Below are 18,415 nucleotides of genomic sequence, written 5' to 3'. Positions count from 1 at the left end.
TGTTGAACAATGAGAACACATGGACACAGGGAGGGGAGCACTACACACTGGGGTCAGTTGGGGGGAAATAGGGGAGGGACGGTGGGGCGTGGGGAGCTGGGGAGAGATAGCAAGGGGAGAAATGCCAGATGTAGGTGATGGGGAGGAAGGCAGCAAATCACACTGCCACGTGTGTACCTATGCAACAATTTTGCATGTTCTATACATGTACCCCAAAACCTAAAATGCAATAAAATAAATAAATGGGGGGAAAAAAAAAAGAAATAAGCCTGCCATGGCCTGCATGGAAATTCACTACTGATAAGTGCTTGTTTCTCTATCCCCTTTACTCAGCTTTCTTCAACTGTAGCTTCGTAGCAAGAATCACAATCTAACACTGCATGTTATCTCTGTTTATTATGTGACTTTTAAAAATATCTTGCTAGAATTAAAGCTCATAAAGGTAGGGACACATTTACCTTGTTGACTATTTTATCTGGAATAGCATGTGTAGCACTTAGTAGGAGCTAAATATTTGACAAATTAATGGATACATTTATTGATGGATTTGATGTCAAAATAAAGGTTGTCTTTATTTAAATAAACCCATATTTCCACAAGTCACATGCTCCTACTGCTACATGTAGATATATTACATATCCTATCATTCAGGATTTCAGCTGAGTTCTAAACAGCTGGATACTTTCACAATCAGTATCTGCAATTTCTCCACTTGGTGTTTTATTCAACAAATGTAAGTGCCTTTGGACATTCACACTTGATCTTCCAAAACTACATCAGCTTTTAGAGCAATGCTTCTAGACAGTTTATTAGTAACCCCTCAAAGGTGTGGTTTCACATTTTTGTCAATGTATAATTTTATTTAAACTGAAATGACATAATTATTCTGTGTCAAATACTGTAGAGAAAGTTGGCCATCTTTGTATATGCTATTTTCCATTTGAATTTCTTCTGTGAATTACTGTTCATCTACTTGCCAATATTTCAACTAGGTTGTTTAACCCATTGATTTGAGTTGTGTAATTTCTGTATTTCTGCAGTTGTGTAATATATATATTGGAAAAGATCCAAATATATTTCATAACTATGTTGCCCAAATTTTGTAATACATACTAACAAATATCTACCTGTTATATGTCTTTTTAAGAAATATACTAAAATATAATAACTTGTACTTTTCTTATCCCACTTTGCTTTTCTAAGCAGTATTTATGTATTTCAACTTTTTTTTACAGTTTAAACATAATATACTTAGGTGTAGGGTTTTTTTGTGTGTCTGTTTTTTAATATAGGTTTCACCTACAAAGTAACTAAATATAGTAATGTGATAAAATTGTAAGATGGACACCAGAGATACCAGAAGCTAGAAACCTCTCACTAGGGGGTCTCCAGTATTTGTGGTTAGGAAAAGAGAAATAAGAACAACAGAGGAATGAACCCTCAGATACTCTGGAAGTTACAGAAGGAAAAAGAGTAGGAAAATCAGAAACACTGGCACACAGGTTAATAAATGTCTTTTCTTGTTATATTGAAGTTGAAGGAGAGGATGGAATGAAGGACACTGGGGGTGGGAGACTCCAGGAATAGTTCTGTAATTTGGTTGTTCTTTCTTGTATATAGTTCCAGTTCTTGTCAAACTTTTTTGTCACCAAACTGTTCCTTTCTATATGTTAAGTCTGGTTTCAACTTCTTTCTCACTTTAGAATAAGTTGGTAGAGGACTTCACAGAGTGACAAACGCCCATCGACTTCTTTAGGAAGGATTAAAATATTAAAAGAGCAAATGCTTATAGAACATCTCCTATGTTTCAAAGAATGTGGTAGGAGATAAGGTCCCAGGATAAAGATCTCAGGAAGATCAATATCTACCGGAAAAAAAAGACATACAGCATAAATTCCATGCATCAGAGACTTCGTGCACTATTCTCTCCTCAGTTCCTAGAAAAATGCCTGGTTCAAAATAGATAGCTGTTAAAAGTTGTTGAATTAATAAACAATATATTACATACAAATATAAACATTTATAAATTGAAACAAAAATACACATGGAGGCTGAGAGTGGTGGTTCACACCTGTAATCCTAGCACTTTGAGAGGCCAAGGCAGGCAGATTGCCTGAGCTCAGGAGTTCAAGACCACCCTGGGCAACATGGTGAAATCCCGTCTCATCTAAAATACAAAAAATTAGCTGGGCCTGGTGGCACATGCCTGAAATCCCAGCTCCTGAGGAGGCTGAGGCACAAGAATCACTTGAACCCAAGAGGCAGAGGTTGCAGTGAGTTGAGATGGTGCCATTGCACTCCACCCTGGGTGACAGAGTGAGACTGTCTCAAAAAATATATATATATAATTTAAAAGTAACAAAACTTAAGAATAGTAAAGGATATATTCATATAGATTGGAGTATTTGAAGAAAACTTAAAAATATAGTTCATTTGCAGAAGTAAGACTTGAAGCAGAAAAGAGGAGGATATGATTCTGAAGAACAGCAGGGGAAAGGAACCATCATGAAACACATGAGCAAGAGCAATACTGGCAGTGGGGGGTGGAACAGGGAGTTGGGAGACATGGGTTGCTATAGGGAAAAGCCCAGACTGACTGGAATGAACATCTGGATTAACGAATAGTACAGGATAAGACAAGATGCACAGAGAGGACCTGTTTTTATGAAAGGCCTTAGAAGCTGAGCAGTTACTTCTTAGGAAGGTGAACTGAAATGTGCAAATGTAAAATAGCAAACTCATCTGTTGGTAAGGCAAGTGTCATATAGATATAGGAGGAGCATCAAGGCTGGGGAGGTGACAGTGAGACTATGAGACTGGTTTTACTGAGTGCCTTGTGTCCTTCCAAACTTGTGCTAAGTACTACAATCAAATGGATAGAAAAGAAAAATGTGGAATTTTTTTAGACCTGTTTTCTTCTTTCAGAGATAGCATCCCAACACTCAATTCACAAACCCCCAGGTTGATTCTGTATCCTGGTTCCTGGGCTCTATGCTTTAAGATGAAGCAGGTCAGTTTTCTGGACAAGGGGACTTCATGAAAATCTCGATTACTTATCAGTTTTCTTCCTATGCAACCACTGGGTGAACTAACATCATTTGTCTCCAGCAAATAAGACTACTGCAATAGTCCTAGCATTCATCTGGTATCAAAACCCTGTGAAAAGGTGGAGCAGGGGCAAGTTATTAGTTATGTGGTGAGAGAAAGATATAATACTTGAAATTTGTAGAAAGAAACAGGTTATGGCTGTGTGGATTACCAAAAACTCTCCCCTTCTCAGGTAACAGTAAGTATGCTTAATGGGTATAGAGTGCGAATCAGGATACTTGCTCTTTTTCAGGCATAGGTGGAAAGTCCCTGTCCAGGACTAAATGAACAGAAAATTGCTGTAATGCTAGGATGTCATCACTGTTAGAAAATGAAAATCTGTGGTAGGGAGAAAACGGAAAGGAAAGAAGAAACAGATTGATTAAGGGTCATCTCCGCACCTGCTGGTTATAAGAAGAAAGTGCAGGGACAATGATGAAAAAGAGAATCAATACTTCCAGGGTCTGGTTAGCCATTTTTCAATGATCTCATTTAATCTTTATAACAACTCCAAAAACAACATTTGTACCCCTTTTGGAGGTGATGGTAGAAATATGGGAATTATATCCTGACTTGAAAAAGATAACATTTATTCCTTTCAGGAAACATAAATGTATTAAAAACTTATTCTGCTGCAATTGTGCAAAGCATTCTTCAAGGTTATGCATTAATCTGCAGATCTTGTTTCCTAGGAGTTCAAGGCCAACGTAAACCTGCTATAATACACTGTACCAAGAGCTGCAATCAATTTGTTTATAAAATACAATAAGAGCACAAATTTGTGGGTTTTCTAAAATGAATCGAATTGTTAAAATATTTTACACACCAACTGGGGGCGGGGGCTCACGCCTGTAATCCCAGCACTTTCGGAGGCCAAAGCAAGCAGATCACGAGGTCAGGAGTTTGAGACGAGTCTGGCCAACATGGTGAAACCCCATGTCTACTAAAGATACAAAAAATTAGCCGGGCATGGTGGCATGCACTTGTAATCCCAGCTACTTGGGAGGCTGAGGCAGGAGAATCGCTTGAACCCATGAGGCAGAGATTGCAGTGAGTCGAGATCCNAAAAAAAAAAAAAAAAAAAAAAAAAAAAAAAAAAAAAAAAAAAAAAAAAAAAAAAAAAAAAAAAAAGATAGTTATGTCTCTTTGGAGAAATAATCCTTTATCATTAAGTAACATCTGTCTTTATCCCAATTAATATTTCTTGCTCCGATTTCTACTTGTCTAGTATTCACATAATCATTCCGACTTTCTTTTTATTTCTTTTGCATGTTATATATTTTCCTTCTTCTTACTTTTAATGAAGGTACGTCTTTATATTTAAAATGGGTTGCTGATAGGTTATAGTTCAATATGCCATTTTTATTCAACCTGATCTTCTCTATCATTTAATTGATCTGTCTGGACCAATTACATTTAATGTGCTTATTAATGTGGTTGAGTTATTTTTGCTAGGTATTTCTATTAATTCTATGAAATATTTATTTTTAAAATCATTTTTTGCTTTTTTTTGGATTAGTTGCCCTAGAATTTTACATTTATGTATAATCTATCTTCTAACCTATCTTAGATTAGTATACTCCAAATTTCTCTTATTCATTATGCAATTGTTGTCATATAATTCCTTTAACATATTCCATAAATACACAATACATTGCTACTATTATTATTTTAGAGAGCCTGTTAACTTGTGAAGCAAGGGTTCTTTTTTTTTCTTTTTTTCCCCCCTCCTTTTTTAATTGTACTTTAGGTTCTGGGGTACATGTGCAGATCCTGCAGGATTGTTGCATAGGTACATACATGGCAAGGTGGTTTGCTGCCTTTGTCCCCCCATCACCTATATCTAGTATTTCTCCCCACGTTATTGTCCCCACACTCCCCACCTCTGCTGTCCCTCTTCTAGCCTCCCCTGACTGACCACAGTGTGTGATGCTCCCCTCTCCATGCCATGTGTTCTAATTGTTCAACACCCACCTATGAGTGAGAGCATGCAGTATTTGGTTTTCTGTTCTTGTGTCAGTTTGCTGAGAATGATGGTTTCCAGATTCATCCATGTCCCCACAAAGGACACAAACTCATCATTGTTTATGGCTGCATAGTATTCCATGGCGTATATGTGCCACATTTTCTTTATCCAGTCTATCATTGATGGACATTTGGGTTGGTTCCAGGTCTCTGCTATCGGAAACAGTGCCGCAATGAACATACGTGTGCATGTGTCTTTATAATAGAACAATTTATAATCCATTGGGTATATACCCAGTAATTGGATTGCTGAGTCAAATGGAATTTCTATTTCTAGATCCTTGAGGAATTGCCACACTGTCTTCCACAATGGTTGAACTAATTTACACTCCCACCAACAGTGTGAAAGTGCTCCTTTTTCTCCACATCCTCTCCAGCATCTGTTGTCTCCTGCTTTTTTAATGATCACCGTTCTAACTGGCGTGAGATGGTGTCTCAGTGTGGTTTTGATTTGCATTTCTCTAATGACCAATGATGATGAGCACTTTTTCATATATTTGTTGGCCTCATAAATATCTTCTCTTGAAAAGTGTCTGTTTATATCCTTTGCCCACTTTTGAATGGGTTTGTTTGTTTGTTTGTTTCTGTAATTCTGTTTTAGTTCTTTGTAGATTCTGGATATTAGCCCTTTGTCAGATGGGTAGATTGCAAAAATTTTTTCCCATTCTTTTGGTTGCTGGAGTTTAGTTAGATCCCATTTGTCTATTTTGGCTTTTGTTGCCATTGCTTTTGGTGTTTTAGCCATGACGTCCTTGCCTATTCCTGAATGGTTTTGCCTAGGTTTTCTTCTAGGACTTTTACAGTGTTAGGTCTTATGTTTGGATCTTTAATCCATCTGAAGTTAATTTTAGTGTAAGGTGTCAGGAAGGGGTCCAGTTTCTGTTTTCTGCACATTGCTAGCCAATTTCCTAACACCATTTATTAAACAGGGAATCCTTTCCCCATTGCTTGTTTTTCTCAGGTTTGTCATAGATCAGGTGATTGTACATAGTGGTGTTGCTTCTGAGGCCTCTGTTCTGATCCATTGGTCTATGTTCTGTTTTGGTACCAGTACCATGCTGTTTTGATTACTGTGGCCTTGTAGTATAGTTTGAAGTCAGGCAGCATGATGCCTCCAGCTTTGTTCTTTTTGCTTAGGATTGTTTTGGTTATGTAGGCTCTCTTTTAGTTCCATATGAAGTTTGAAGTGGCTTTTTCCACTTCTGTAAAGAAGGTCATTGATAGCTTGATGGGGATAGCATTGAATCTATAAATTACTTTGGGCTGTATGGCCATTTTCACGATGTTAATTCTTCCCAACCATGAGCATGGAATGTTTTTCCATCTGTTTGTGCCCCCTCTTATTTCATTGAGCAATGGTTTGTAGTTCTCCTTGAAGAGGCCCTTTACAACCTTTGTTAGTTGTATTCCTAGGTATTTTATTCTCTTTGTAGCAATTGTGAATGGGAGTTTACTTTGATTTGGTTCTCTGTTTGTCTGTTATTGGTGTACAGAAATGCTTGTGATTTCTGCACATTGATTCTGTATCCTGAGACTTTGCTGAAATTGCTTATCAGTTTAAGGAGATTTGGGGCTGAGATGATGGGGTTTTCTAAATATACAATCATGTCATCTGCAAATACAGACACTTTGGATTCCTCTTTTCCTTATTGAATGCCTTTTATTTCTTTTTCTTGCCTTATTGCTCTGGCTAGAACTTCCAATACTATATTGAATAGGAGTGGTGAGAGAGGGCATCCTTGTCTTGTGCCAGATTTCAAAGGGAATACTTCCAGTTTTTGCCCATTCAATATGATATTAGCTGTGGGTTCGTTGAAAATAGCTTTCATTATTTTGTGATACTTTCCATTGATACCTAGTTTACTGAGGGTTTTTAGCATAAATTGCTGTTGAATTTTGTCAAAGGTCTTCCCTGCATCTATTGAGATAATTACGTGGTTTTTGTCTTTGGTTCTGTTTACATGATGGATTACGTTTATAGACTTGTATATGTTGAACCAGCCTTATATCCCTGGGATGAAGCCTACTTGATCATGATGAATAAGCTTTTGGATTTGCTGTTGCATTCTGTTTGCCAGTAGTTTATTGAAGATTTTTGCATCAATGTTCATCATGGATATTGGCCTGAAGTTTTCTTTTTTAGTTGAGTCTCTGCCTAGTTTTGGTATTAGGATGATGTTGGTCTCATAAAATGGGTTGGGAAGGATTCCCTCTTTTTTTATTATTTGGAATTGTTTCAGAAGGAATGGTACCAGCTCCTCTTTGTACGTCTCATATAATTCAGCTGTAAATCCATCTGGACCTGGGCTTTTTTTGGTTGGCAGGCTATTAATTGTTGCCTCAACTTCAGCCCTTGTTGTTGATCTATTCAGGGTTTCAACTTCCTAGTTTAGTCTTAGGAGAATGCAAGTGTCCAGGGATATCCATTTCTTCCAGATTTACTGGTTTGTGTGCATAGAGTTGTTTGTAGTAAACTGTGATGGTAGTTTGTATTTCTGTGGAATCAGTGGTGATGTCCCCTTTATCTTTTTTTATTGCAGCTATTTGATTCTTCTCTCTTTTCTTTTTTAACAGTCTGGCTATCAGTCTATCTATTTTGTTGATCTTTTCAAAAAACCAACTCCTGGATTTGTTGATTTTTTTGAAGGGTTTTTTGTGTGTGTGTCTCTATCTCCTTCAGTTCTGCTCTGGTCTTAGTTATTTCTTGTCATCTGCTAACTTTTGAGGTTTTTTTTTACCTTGCTCCTCTAACTCTTTCAATTTTGATGATAGGGTGTCGTTTTTAGACCTTTCCTTGCTCCTCATGTGGGCATTTATTGCTATGAATTTCCCTCTAGACACTGCTTTAAATGTGTCCCAGAGTTTCTGGTATGTTGTGTCTTTGTTCTCATTGGTTTAGAAGAACATCTTTATTTCTACCTTCATTTCTTTGTTTATCCAGTCGACATTGAGGAGCCACTTGTTCATTTTCCATGAAGTTGTGCAGTTTTGAGTTAGTTTCTTAGTCCTGAGTTCTGATTTGGTTGCACTGTGGTCTAAGAGACTGTTATGATTTCCTTTCTTTTGCATTTTCTCAGGAGTGATTTAATCCCAATTATGTGGTCAATTTTAGAGTAAGTGTGATGTGATGCTGAGAAGAATATATATTTTGTGGACTTGGGGTTGAGAGTTCTGTAAATGTCTATTAAGTTCACTTGGTCCAGATCTGCATTCAAGTCCTGGGTTTCCTTGTTGATTTTCTGTCTTGTTGATCTGTCTAATATTGACAGTGGAGTATTAAAGTCTCTCACTATTTTTGTGCAGGAGCCTAAGTCTCTTTGTAGGTTTTTAAGGGCTTGCTTTATGTATCTAGGTGCTCCTGTATTGGGTGCATATATATTTAGAATAGTTAGCTCTTCTTGTTGTGTTGATCCTTTTACCATTATGTAATGCCCTTGTCTCTTTTGATTTTTGTTGGTTTAAAGTCCGTTTTATCAGAGACTAGGATTGCCACCCCTGCTTTTTTTTGCTCTCCATTTGCTTGGTAAATCTTCTTCCATCCCTTTATTTTGAGTCTATGTGTGTCTTTGCATGTGAGATGGGTCTCCTGAATACAGCACACTGATGGTTCTTGGCTTTTTATCCAATTTGCCAGTCTGTTTCTTTTGATTGAAGCATTTAGTCCATTTACTTTTTAGGTTAATATTGTTATGTGTGCATTTGATCCTGCCATTTGATTACTGGTTAGTTGCTTTGCCCTTTGGTTGGCATAATTTCTTCATTGTATCATTGGTCTTTACTGTTTGGTTCTTTTTTGTAGTGGCTGGTACTGGTTTTTCCTTTCTGTATTTAGTGCTTCCTTCAGGAGCTCTTGTAGGGCAGGTCTGGTAGTGACAAAATCTCTCGGCAATTGCTTGTCTGTAAAGGATTTTATTTCTCCATCACTTATGAAGCTTAGTTTGACTGGATTTAAAATTCTGGGTTGAATGTACTTTTCTTTAAGGATGTTGAATATTGGCCCCCACTCTCTTCTGGCTTGTAGAATTTCTGCCAAGAGATCTGCCATGATTCTGATGTGCTTCCCTTTGTGGGTGACCCAACCTTTCTCTCTGGCTGCCCTTAGGATTTTTTCCTTCATTTCAATCCTGGTGAATCGGACGATTATGTGCCTTGGAGTTGCTCTTCTAAAGGAGCATCCTTGTGGTGTTCTGTATATTTCCTGTATTTGAATATTGGCCTCCCTTGCTAGATTGGGGAAGTTCTCCTAGATAGTATCCTGAAGAGTATTTTCCAGTTTGGATTCATCCCCCCTGTCATCTTCTGGCACACCAATCAAGTTTTGTTCTCTTTTCTTACCTTCCTGTTTTATTTCATTAAGTTGATCTTCAATCTCTGATACCCTTTCTTCTGCTTGATCTATTTGGCTATTGAAACTTGTGTATGCCTCATGAAGTTCTTCTGCTGTTTTTTCCAGCACCATCAAGTCATTTATGTTCTTCCCTAAGCTGGTTATTCTAGTTAGCATTTATTCTAACCTTTTTTCAATGTTTTTAGTTTCTTTGCATTGAGATAGAACATGTTCCTTTAAGTCAGAGAAGTTTGTTATTACCCACCTTCTGAAGCCTGCTTCTGTCAATTCATCATATTCATTCTCCATCCAGCTTTGTTCCCTTGCTGGTGAGGAGTTGTGCTCTCATGGTGGGGGAGAGGTGTTCTGGTTTTTGATCGTTTCATTCTTCTTGCACTGGTTTCTTCCCATCTCATTGGATTTATATGGTTTTGATCTCAGGCAGCTGCTTGGGGAGGCAGCCTTTCCTTTGTCTGCCTGCAGAGGCACTGCTGGGCTGCCATGGATTCTGTGGAGCTGCTGCATCTTTTATTTACTCAGGAAAATTAGGCCAGCTTCTGCAATGGCGGGTGCCCTTCCCCCTGCCAAGTTCAATTATTCCTGGTCACTCTATAACTGATGTTCTGGGTGTGAAACTCTGGAGTGAGAGTTTTTAGCCTGCTGGACTTTGTGCAGGGAAGACCCATCCTGAGTATGGGCTGTTTCCCTGCTTTGAGTTCCTCTTCCTTCTAGGGGGTGGGTAGGTCCGTCCAGCCAGCTTTCTGGCTTTCACGTCGTCCAGTGCTTCCACCTAGGTCTATGCTGACAGCCCCAGTGCCAGCCAAAGTTGCTGTTCTGCCCTATTTAGGCAGCTCGCTGAGGCTTTTCATCCCAGTGAAGATCTCCTGTTCTGTGGATTGTAGAGGGCTTGAGTGGAGCACTGTATCCAAACCGAAGTCCCAGAGGGGGAGATCCCCCAGTCCTCCAGTTGGTTGCATGCACCTTCTGGGTGGGGCAGTGCCCTGCCTTGCCTCAACTTGCCCTATTTGGTTTATACCTTCTGTCTAACCAAACCTGCACAGTGAACCTGGTGCCTCATTTGGAATTGTGGTCACCATTCTGCTTCTGCATCTCCCTCACTGGGAGCTGCTTTCCAGAGCTGCCTCTTATTCAGTCATCTTGTGATCCCTCCAGAATGATTCTTAAATGGGAGCAATTTTCCCCCCCAAGTAACATTTGACAATGTCTGGAGATAGTTTTTGTTGCCACGGCTGGGGAGGGTGTTACCGGCACGTATTGAGTAGAGGCCAGGGGTGCTGTTAAAAGTCCTACAACACACATGACAGCCTCCTACAAAAAAATTAACATCTGGCTCAAAATATTAATAGTTCTCAGATTGAGAAACCTCATTTTAGAGCATTTTTTAAACTTTCATTTTAAGTTCAGGGACATTCTGGTCTGTTACATAGGTAAACATGTGTCATAGGGGTTTATTTTACAGATTATTTCATCACCCATGTATTACACTTAGTACTCAATTGTCATTTTTCCTGATCCTGTCCCTCCTCCAACATGCTACTCTTTAATAGGTCCTAGTGTGTGTGGTTCCCCTCTATGTGTCCCTATGTTACCATAGATTCACTCCCACTCATAAGTAAGAACATGCAGTGTTTGGTTTTTTGTTCCTGCATTAGTCTGCTAATGATAATGGCCTCCAGCTCCATCCATGTCCTGCAAAGAACATGATCTCATTCTGTTTCATGGCTGCATTGTATTCCATGGTGTGTATGTACCACATTCTCTTTATCCAGTCTGTCATTGATGGGTATTTAGATTGATTCCATGTCTTTGCTATTATGAATGTGCTGCAATGAGTATACATGTGCATATGTCTTTGTAATAGAACAATTCATATTCCTTTGGGTATACCGCCAGGAATGGGATTGCTGGGTCAAATGGTATGAATGGCTTTGGGTCTTTAAGGTATTGCCACACTGTCTTCCACAATGGTTGAACTAATTTACACTCATGCCAATAGTGTATACATGTTTCTTTTTCTCCACAACCTCACCAGTTTCTGTTATTTTTTGACTTTCTAATGATAGCCATTCTGACTGGTGTGAGATGTTATCTCACTGTGGTCTTGATTTGCATTTCTCTAATAATCAGGGATGTTGAGCTGTTTTTTATATGAATTTTGGCCACATGTATGTCTTCTTTTGAGAAGTATCCATTCATGCTCTTTGCCCAATTTTATGGAGTTGTTTGTTTTTTTCTTTTACGTTTATTTAAGTTTCTTAGAGATGCTGGGTGTTAGACCTTTATTGGATACATACTTTACAGAAATTTTCTCCCATTCTCTGTGTTGTCTGTTCACTCTGCTGATAGTTTCTTTTGCTATGCAGAAGCCCTTTAGTTTAATTAGACCCCATTTGTCATTTTTTGCTTTTGTTGCAATTACTTTAGCATCTTCATCATGAAATCTTTGCCCATGCCAACATCCTGAATAGTATTGCCTAAGTTGTCTTCCAGGGTTTCTATAGTTTTGGGTTTTACATTGAGGTCTTTAATCCAACTTAAGTTGATTTTTGTGTATGGTGCTAGGAAGGGTTCCAGTTTCAACCTTCTGCATGTGGCTACCCAGTGATCCCAGCACCATTTATTGAACAGGAAATCCTATTCAATAAACAAGCAAAAACATTGCTTGTTTTTGTCAGGCTTATTGAAGATCAGATTGTTCTAGGTGTGTGGTTTTATTTCTGCATTCTCTATTCTGCTCCATTGGTTTATGTGTCTGTTCTTGTACCAGTACCATGCTGTTCTGGTTACTGTAGCCCTAAAGTATAAAGTCAGGTAGCTTGATGCCTCCAGCTTTGTTCTTTTTGCTTAGGATTGCCTTGGCTATTCAGGCTCTTTCTAGTTCTGTGAAGAATCTCAATGGTAGTTTTTAATGGAAACAGCATTGAATCCATAAATTGTTTTGGGCAGCACTTACTTTTAAAGTTTTTATTAAAAAATTATTTGTCATTTGTTTAATGACTAATGCTAAGTAAAGGTATCTGTATAGCCGGGTGGGGTGCTGTGCACCTGTAGTCCCAGCTACTTGGAAGACTGAGGTGGAGAGATCACTTGGGCCCAGGAGTTTGAGGCCAGCCTGAGCAACACAGTGAGACTCCATCTCTAAAAATAAATAAGTAAATAAAAAGATATATTCAAAAAATGTTTACAATATGTACATTAGGACTGGGGAGTTCCTGGGAAGAGAATTAATCACTACTGGACATGAGGAATATCAGTCTCCAGACAGTTCTGTAAACTGATTCAGATGATTAAGAATTTCAGTTCAAGTCAACAAGTATTTATTAATTACATATCATAGTCTCTGCAAAGTCTTCATAATTCTGTTAGGCTGTAGAGTACTCTGGAACTATGGAGAAGATAGATCTGGACATGAAGGTAATTTTGTGTGGGGGAAAAACCCTGCAAGAGCCGAGGCAAGGGTCTGAAGCCTCAGCATATTCTCATATAAATATAGAATTAGAAAAGAATTAGAGAAATAGTTACAGTTATTCCTATATATAATCATAAAATAATCACATAGCTTTTCATATACAATCATCAATATATACATCTACATAATCATATAATCTTTAATCTTACTAGTCTTACTAATAATACTCAGGTCAAAAAGTATGGGACTGAAGTGGCATTGGAAAAGAGGTGACCCTAAGGCAAGATGCTCTAAGTCCTCTGTCACACTCGCATAAGGGCTGCTGGAGGACACCTCGGCTGTGGGACAGTGTCAGTGCTGTGAAAGCACCCGCTGTTTAGCCAGCTAGGGAAGGAGACATCCAAGATGGCTGAGACGTTTCCTTCCTCGGGGCAGTGAGGAGAAAACTCAGCTCTTCCAAGCTCTTGTGGCAGGCCTGACCACTGTCAGGGAAGCTCACAGACATTCAGGGACTTAATTGTCTTTATGTGGTACTGTGCTTCAGCAGTCACGTTACATGTCTACTTTCAAGTTCTGCTTCTGCACATGGTTCCTCTTTTTCTTAGAAGAATTAGTAATAGTAACATAAATCTTAGTGACCTTGTTATTTCTTGACAAGTATGAAAAAAGTGCTGACGCCTTAGGTTTTCTCTTCGCCTCGGCTTCTTCAAAATCTTGGGCCGGCCCCTTTCTCCAAGACATATGATTTACCTGACCCTGTCACTGACCACCATTACCTCACCCTACCTACACTGCCCCCTGCTTTGTACTCAATAAAAGTCAGAGTGTCCAGGCACCCAGGGCCACTGCAGGTTTCTGCACTTTGGTTGGCAGTGGACCCCTGGGCCCAAACTCTGTTTTCTCTTTTGTGGTGTCTTGCATCTTTTCTTTCCATAGTTTCTCGTCTCCATATCTGCAGAGATGGACTCACGGGACCCTGCAGGGCTGGACCCTACACTTTTGCATGTTTTTCAGTAGAAGATCATTACAAAGCAATCTTTCCTCATATTACTTTTTATTGTGCATCTTATTCAAGTGAGTTGTTTAAAACAACTAGTTTATACACATAGGAGTTGTTGCTAACAAAGAATTGGTAGAAATGAAATTAAATAACAAACGTTTTCATAAGTTTCCTCTGCTTCATTAATTTTATTATTGTGAGAGACCATTTGACTGGATATCAGCATACAGGACTTTGTATCAAAATGTGAGCTTAGCAATCATAAGAGATTACTTAATAATTCTCTACATTTCTGTATTTTCATCCACAAAACTCCATAAAGCTGTTTATACGAGTAAATCATAGCACCTTATTCATATTGGAATTCAGCAGTTCTTAGTTCACATCTCCCTTGAGAAAGTGTTGCTGTGTTTTCAAAGCGGACTAGTAAAGATAAGATCTTGACTTGTGGGTGAGCGGGTGGAATTTATTTCAAATATGGGGGCTCTCCAATGCTCACACACTAAATTCATTTACATATTGCTAAAAGCCAGAGGATATTTGTGATAGGTTGCAAAAATAGCTACAAATTATTTGCAGCCCATTCTGTCAAGAAATGTAATCTATTAACCCACCTCTTGATGTGGGCTAGTACTATGATTGCTTTGAATAATAGAATGTGCTGGAAGTGATGGGAGTTTTAAGTTTCAGCTTAAGACATCTGCTATTTCTGTCTTGCGCAGGGGAGCTCTCTATTACCTGTGATAGGCCTCAGTTGGCCTGCCCACAGATGATGAGCCCACACAGATGGAGAGAGGCCCCCTATCCCTGCTAAACTTATTGATGCTACAGACATGTGAAGGAGCCCACCTGAGAAGAGCTGAACCTGCCCAGCACAAAAAGACCACCCAGGTGGATCTAGCACAATTTGTCTTACAGAATCACGAGGAGATAACTAAACCAATATTTGAAGTCATGAAGTTTTGGAGTATGTTGTTACCTAGAAAAATGTGACAGATAAACAGTCTTCGAAGAAATTCTGCTTTCCAGCAAGGTCTTAGTACTTCTGTGGCTCACAGGCTCCCACATGCCTGGAGTGCCACAGGGACAAGGTTGAACTAATGAGGAAAAATTGATAGGCTTTCCCAGCCTAAGGTATGATTTTATTATCATTATCATTATTAATATTTGTCTTTATGTGGCATCTACTACTCGGGAGTAGTTGCTATGTGTCATACACTGGATTCTATTTAACTTTATAATCTGTACTCATCTATTGTTTCATTTTACCATATTAAATATCATCTAATGATTTTCCTTCTGTTTTATAGAAAATAACCCTAAGGCTCAGGTATTTTGAGTGGCTTGCCCGAGGTGATAAAGCTGATAAAATAAAAATCAGCATGGAATGCACGTTTATCTTATTACAAAATCTATCTTCTTCTTACTTTGCTTCTCTAGACTCTGTTTTGTTGTGAAGCACCTTTAACTATTGCAAGATAGAAGTCTTTGCCTTCAGAGTAAAACTTCACCAGTGCCTAATATCAGACTAAAAGAATTTGAAAACCACACAGAATCTTAGAGAATGTTATAACTGTTTATTAGAACTAACATAAATCCGACCTAATTTCTTTTCATCATTATTATTATTATTATTATTATTATGCTTTAAGTTCTGGGGTACATGTGCAGAATGAGCAGGTTCATTATATAGGTATACATGTGCCATGGTGGTTTGCTATACCCAATCAACACGTCTTCTACATTAGTTATTCTCCTAATGCTACCCCAGAATGTTATAACTGTTTATTAGAACTAACATAAATTCTACCTAATTTCTTGGAGGGCTCCTCGTAATGATGTTAATTACAATGGAACATCCCACTGCCATTTTAGTTATAGATCAATGACATATCAATAAGTGCTTTCTAAGAAAATTGTTGGACAAAGTACTATTTTGAACTCCAAATTTTGTTTCCACTGTTAATTTATGAAGAAGACCTTTTCTCTTTCTACTAGAAGAAGGTAACAAATTAGCTTTTGTTAAAATGCTATACTGTTCTTCTGAGTTTCATTTACTTATCATTTTACCTTACATTGAAATTATGACCTGAATACAGAAGCAACTGGAAAAAGGTCCACTGTGTATGGCTGGATGAAGCAGGAAGAGGAGAGAGACAAAACTAGGTCAAAGATAGAAAGGGCGTCTATTGTCTCCTCAATGACTTTGCTTTGTTTGGACTTTCCCTTCACCCCACAGGATGTGAGATCTGAAACAGCACCGTCAACTTCCCATCCAAGATCCAATCCTAATCCCACATTTAACACCCTAACTTCTTAACTGGAGTTGAGTTATTTAAACTGTAATGTTAATAGGTGAGATTCTAGAGTATCATCCCAAAACATTTTGTTCATTTGCCAAAATCCTAAGGAATTTCCATGAGATACAAAGCAGGTAAGTCTGGATACAGGAAAAAAGATAAAAACATGTTATTCTCTACACAGCAAGAAGAATATTGAGTGGTAAAGGGAGCACACCTCAAGTGGTACCTCAAAAACCCTCGTCGTTCACAATGGCAGGACCTATACGGTCAGATATCTCTCCTAATCATGTTAAGGTACTGGATTCTGAATCCACACAGAAGGAGACCCTCAACCATCACCCCTCACAAGGACCTATGGCTTGCCCCACAGCATTGCATCTGTACTACTTACCAGCTGTGTGACCCTGTGAAAAGTCCTTCAAATCTCTGGGCTTTAATGTCCTCCTTGGAAAATGAGAATGCTATTAAAATATGACAAGTATATGTAAAGAGTCCTAGGAATTTTTCATTCCAAGTGCAGTATATGTACATTCCTCACAACTGCCTAATGAGGTACGATCAATGCCTCCAGCCAAAGACCAGCAGGAGCGTACCCTTGAATGAACAAGTTGGCTTTATTGTTTATTGCAATGAGGGATAAAACTCACCATGCGGATTGTGCAGCTCCTGAGTAAGAGATTGTTGGAACCAAAGAAGTAGAGCCAGGAGAATACATATGTTAAGAGAGTGATGCATGGAATTAATTGTTGCAACTTTGGGGGTGGGCTAGGCAAGTCCAAGATCCACTGGGAGGTGGTTGTCAGGAAGGGCAGGCTGGAACTCTCAGCACAGGCTGACACGCTGTCCAGAGGGGAATTTCCGTTTCCTCAGAGAAATTTCAGCTCTGCTCTTCAGCTCTTCAACAGTTTAGATTAAGCTCACCCAGTTTTTCTAGGATACATTCTTAATGTCAACTGATTATGAACTTCAATGACATCTACAAAATATCTTCACAGTAACATCTAGATTATTAGTGTTTGATTGAATAACTGGGGATCACAGTCTAGCTGACACATAAAATTGACCATTAATCAATTGTAAGGTTCGTACTTGTTTTAGGTGATTTTGGGGAGGATTTAAGAAAGAGGGATTTTTTTTTTTTAATTAGATTCTGACAGAAAGTGGAGGGTTGGAGCGGCAATGCTATGATTGGGTAGCTTCATAAATCCTACTTAGAGGGAGATAAGACTATCCTGAGGCTACAGTTGCAACTGGTAAAAAAGCAGAAATTACTGCCAAGAGAGAGATGTGCCTGGTTATTTTTGTGGTTTGGACAATATTCATGTTTTGTCTGGCTTCAGACATAATGACTGAGCATTCTGGTGTTCCATCTCAATCCATTGTGCTCACAGAGTACCTGTCTGATTCTGATGTTCTATGAAATCCTTTATCTTCAACAGGAAAACCAAAACCACCCAGGAGTGCCAGGCTAGCTCCCAGAAACCCCAAGGTCTTATTAATTTCATCCAGGCAGCTCTCAGATATCTGGACACTTTTTGTTTATTTATTTCACCCTTTTTTTTTATAGTCTCTGCCACTGGGAGGTAAAACAGTGCTGAGAATCTCAGAAGGCCATTTATTAAGGACAGATTGATTCTAAATAAAACTTCCATTAACTCATGGTTTCTACCACATACGGAAAACATATTCATCTGAAAATAAATAATAAGTTTCCCTCTAATGGCTAACTTTAGCTCAATCTCTAGTTCCTTGCACATACCTGGAATTTTAATGTGGTAGGATAACAATTTTTTAAATATCTGATAGTTTAAGAAAACCATTTTTCTAAGTCAATGCAGTTCTACTGATTCTACCCTCAACTTTTGACTTGACATTCTTAATTTTTAAAAATTCTTACAGTAATTGAGCCAGCCAAAGCTTTTTAAATGTAATTAATGTCCCTAAATTTCCTTTAAACACACTCAAGAAGCACCAAAACACAGAACATAAGGATTAATCAACTCAAAGAGAAATTGTATAAAATCTCATGCAATTACTGTAGACAGCACCATCTGACATTATAACCCCTTTTTATTGCCCTGGCAACACCTGGATCTTTTGAGAGCTTAAGAAGAACTTACCCAACTGGATTTATGCAAGTAGAAAAGGCAAAGGTACTGCTTGACTACCACCAGCAGAGATTGCTAGGTAGGTGGGGTCAGCTTGATATTTGGAGAATTCCATATGCACTATGGAATCAAAAA

At 38.5% G+C, this 18,415-nt stretch overlaps 1 protein-coding gene across 1 annotated transcript in view; it reads left to right on the top strand.

Moving 5' to 3' along the window:
* The window catches only part of LOC108300085 (HLA class II histocompatibility antigen, DQ alpha 2 chain), a 73,322-nt gene that overhangs the window by 44,077 nt on the left and 10,830 nt on the right, over positions 1-18,415 (top strand). The window lies entirely within an intron of this gene.

Source organism: Cebus imitator, unplaced genomic scaffold, assembly GCF_001604975.1.
Source record: "Cebus imitator isolate Cc_AM_T3 unplaced genomic scaffold, Cebus_imitator-1.0 Scaffold24, whole genome shotgun sequence".
Lineage (NCBI taxonomy): Eukaryota > Metazoa > Chordata > Mammalia > Primates > Cebidae > Cebus > Cebus imitator.
Note: the sequence above shows the minus strand (reverse complement) of the source record. Positions and strands in the feature narration are given on the sequence as shown.